This window comes from Berghia stephanieae, chromosome 3 (genome assembly GCF_034508935.2).
Source record: "Berghia stephanieae isolate SIO BIC M18660-M18661 chromosome 3, UCSD_Bste_1.3, whole genome shotgun sequence".
NCBI lineage: Eukaryota > Metazoa > Mollusca > Gastropoda > Nudibranchia > Aeolidiidae > Berghia > Berghia stephanieae.
In genome coordinates this window covers 104,499,615-104,504,182 of record NC_088362.1, presented here as the reverse complement: position 1 = coordinate 104,504,182, position 4,568 = coordinate 104,499,615, and positions in this window count along the sequence as shown.

The following is a 4,568-nucleotide window of genomic DNA, read 5'->3' as shown; positions in this document are numbered from 1 at the left end:
GTTAACTCGATAATTCAAAAAAAAAAAAAAAAAAAAAAAAGAAATTACAATTAAAAAAAAAATTAATTACGTCACAATAGAGCGTGATGATCACTAAAAGGATGAAAATAATGGATTGGAGGTGGTCTCGTGTTATTACAATCAATGGGATTATGAATTACCTTCGGCACTGCTGCATGACAGTATTAAAAAAACACACACACGAAAATAACTTCGTTTTGGTGATCGTCGCCGTGTATTGTGGCCATTAACATCTCTACTAATAATAGATGATAATGATTGTGGCCTAAGTTTTGGGTCAAAGTGATATTAAGCTGCTAGAAGCCGTGGACTTGTGCAGCTATGTGGTCTAGTGGTATGACACTCGCTTTCGGACCGGAAGGTTCGAGCCTCGCTCGGCGCATAGTTGAGTCCTTGGCAAAGGCTCTTTACTCACATTCTCTCACCGTACTCAAGTGTATAATGAGTACCTGGCCGTTAACAGCAATGTGTCTGTCCGAAAAAAGTTAATATCGCCTAAAATGTCTTGTCATGTCTCGTCCTACATGTTATGTGTTGCTGTTGGCCCAGGACCCCTTGTAAAGCGCTTTGAGCACGTTTATTGGACATTGCGCTATATAAATGCTCAATTTAAAAGCCGTGGACTGTAAAAAGTGATAAACAAAAGTGAATATAACAGCTTCAAAAAAAAAAAAAAAAAAAAAAAAAAAAAAAAAAAAAGAACGAAATACCAAACATATCTCGTACGTATTAATAGTAGTCGATCTGGAGTTTTTTTTAAAGCAATGTATTTTATGTTTTTATTGTTTTTTGTTTTGTTGTTGTTGTTGTTGGCTGAAGAAGGCTTCCTGGTCGTCAATACAAATCACCCATCCTCCCTCTTTTACGTCCCGTAATAGGGAATGAGATTAGCGAAAGAGTAGCGTCCCTTGATTGGACGTCACCGGCGGAAAAGTTATTCGAGAGAGAACGTCATGTTGGTTGTGCGCATGCGTCTCTCGTCCTCGCTTCCGGTGAAAGCGGCTTGAGACACTTCACCGAAAGCGAGGACGAGAGAGACGCATGCGCAAAACCAAATTAACGTTCTCTCTGCAAGGTGACGTCCAATCAAGGGACGCTACTCCTATACTAAGAATCTGCCCATGCATGCTGCTACTAAAATGGTTATGCCACCTTATGATTCAATATGTGACCCATCGTCCCAAAACGGTATTATGTCGGATCGAATCATATGCTTAAAAGTCGGATTTAATGTTAAACTGATCAAATATATAAGCTGTTGGCATTAGCACCCTAAAATATGGTATCCATTCTCCTCAATAAAACATACATACTCAACCAAAGTCTGATATTTCTGGCTATAAATTCAATTTTCAACATCTTAACCAACCCGACTTAATACCGTTTTGAGGCGAAGGGTCACATATTATGTAACCTTTTCATTTTCATTATCAGTCATCAGAATGACTGGTTTCATACACATTTCCAATGAGTTTGGAACCGAATGAGTAGAGTGTGTGACGTCACGACCTCCCTGCCCTATTGGCAAGGTCATATTGTATTATTGAGCTTTTAAGTTGAGCTTTTATATAGAGCAATATCCACTAAACGTGCTCAAAGCGCTTTACAGGGGATCCATGACCATCAGCAACACTTAACATGTAGGTTGAGACATGACGCTGTTAACGGCCAGGTATTCATTTTACACCTGAGTACGGTGAGAGAATGTGTGTAAAATGAGCACCTGACAACATTCTCCCTGTCCCAAAAATTAAAAAAAATATATTACCCACCCCCCCCCCCCCAAAAAAAAGACAACAAAAAAAAACAAAAAACAAAACAAACAAACCAACAACAACAAAAAACAAAACAAAAATGCAATATCGCCTCACCGGCCGCCGCCTCATGTCTCGTCCTTCATGTTACGTATTACGGACCCCTTTGTAAAACGCTTGGAGCAGGTTTAGTGGATATTTCTCAATATAAATTATGCTCAAGTTCTTTTGGGTTAAGAAATACAACGACAAAAAAAAAAAAAAAAAAAAAACAAAAAAAAAAAAAAAAAAAAAACAAACAAAAAAAAAAAACAAACAAAAAAAAAAAAAAACAAAACAAAAAAAAACAAAAAAACAAAAACAAAAAACACTCATTAACCTGTGGTGTTAATTGATATAAGAAATTATAAAATCTGGCTTATTTAAATGTCTGGGGTACTTCCAACTTGCATATTCTATATTGTGAATCATTTTTTAAATGATTTGGCCAACATTTTTTTCTTCAAACATCGATTAAAAATGGCCCAACTTGCCAAAATTACTTAAACCCGAAAGTTCGAAAAGATGCTGATTTAAGAAAATTTTGACAGATTCAAAATTATGGCTAAATTTGATTTAAAAAAAAGGGTTTTTATCTAATGTGATGCGGATTTTAAATTTGGCCATAAAAGCTCGGCTTTATTATAACATGACCGTTTACTAGATTGTCATGGTTTTAATAATCATGTTGTATGTAAATTGTCATTACGCAACAGGGGTGACCGGGTCAGTAAGGTAAATACGTCACACATCATTACGATATTGAAAGCAATGTTCTTACTCAACACTCTACACCTTTACTAGCATTGTGTGACACTGCTCGGTCATAAGAGCTTTATTAGGTCAGTTAATGTTCAACCTGACCTGTTCCATACATCGTTGAATCTGTGCATGGGTGTGCATGATCAACTTAATAGATGATGGTAATAATAATAATAATAATAATAATAATAATAATAATAATAATAATAATAATAATAATAATAATAATAATAATAATAATAATAATAATAATAATGATACTACTACTACTGCTACTACTACTACTACTACTACTACTACTACTACTACTACTACTACTACTACTACTACTACTACTACTACTACTACTACTACTAATATTAATATAATAGTAATGATAATGATGATGCTGTTGATGATAATGTGATGATGATGTGATGATGATGATGATGATGATGAGATGATGATGATGATGATGATGATGATGATGATGATGATGATAAAATATACATTAATGGGGTTGGGATCAGTGAATTACAAAACAAAGAACGCATAAAAGGAGCCATAAACCCAGAGAGAAAAAAAAAAAATTTCGACAAAACTATCAACCATTATAGGGAATGAGATTCGCGGAAGAGTAGCGTCCCTTGATTGGACGTCACCGGCGGAGAAGTTATTAGAGAGAGAACGTCAATATGATTTTGCGCATGCGTCTCTCGTCCTCGCTTCCGGTGAAACCGTCTTGACGTTCTCTCTGTAAGGTGACGTCCAATCAAGGGACGCTACTCTTCCGCTAATCTCATTCCCTATTTTGAACAAACAGATAGTACTAAAAACTATTTGTTAACCAAAATTTAACAGAGCCATTATTTGGCAAACATTGCTAAATATCTACATATAGTTTACAAGGTGTGAAAGTCGTTATAGTAGTTAAAAGAAGGGTGCCCGTTGTCAGTTGGATCCCGAGTTTGGCTGACAACGTGATACAAAATTTTAGTCTCTCTTGCCATGTAGCACTTCTCCATTCCCTATATTAAAAAAAAATAATCGAGCTTTATGTTGCGCAATATCCACTAAATGTGCTCAAAGCGCTTTACAAGGGGCCATGGTCAACAGCAACATTTAACATGTAGGACGGGACATGCCGCCTATTAGGCGATATTACAATTTTTCGGACAAAGACAACGCTGTTAACGGCCAGGTACTCATTTTACACCTGAGTAAGGTGAGAGAATGTGAGTAAAGAGCCTTTTCCAAGGACTCAACTATGCGCCGAGCACGAGGCTCGAACCCAGGACCTTTTGATCCGAAAGCGAGTGTCATACCACAAGACCTTGGAGAAGGCTCTTTACTCACATTCTCTCACCGTACTCAGGTGTAAAACGAGTACCTGGCCGTTAACAGCGTTGTCTTTGTCCAAACAAAAATTTGTAATTTCGCCTAACGGGCGTCGTGTCCCGTTCTAAATGTTACGTGTTGCTGTTGGCCAGGCCCCTTGTAAAGCGCTTTGAGCACGTTTAGTGGATATTGCGCTATATAAAAGCTCAAGTTTTTTTTATTTTTTATTTTTTTTTTTTTTACAGAACACATGAAGATTTGACAAAGCGACTATGAAATAGTACCAGACAACACAGAAAAGATACGTTCTAAATGTGTATGTCAACAAAGTAATAATTAATAATTCAAGGGGAACATTAACAAAACAAGCTGTTTGAATGCGTGATCGAGCACTGTGATTACCGATATCTGGGATTTACCAACTGTAGAAATATTTTAGTATTATATTATAGACTTTTTTCGTTAACAAAATTTTTGTATTTGACTCCATTAAAAAAACGACCAAAAAACTTGAGTTTATATATAGATAGTGCAATTTCCACTAAACGTGCTCAAAGCGCTTTAAGATGCGATTACAATTTCCTTTGGACGAAGACAAAGCTGCCATTGTCACTGGCGATTTTACACCTGGTTATGGCGATAAACTGCGAGTAAAGAGTCTTTTCCACGATGAGA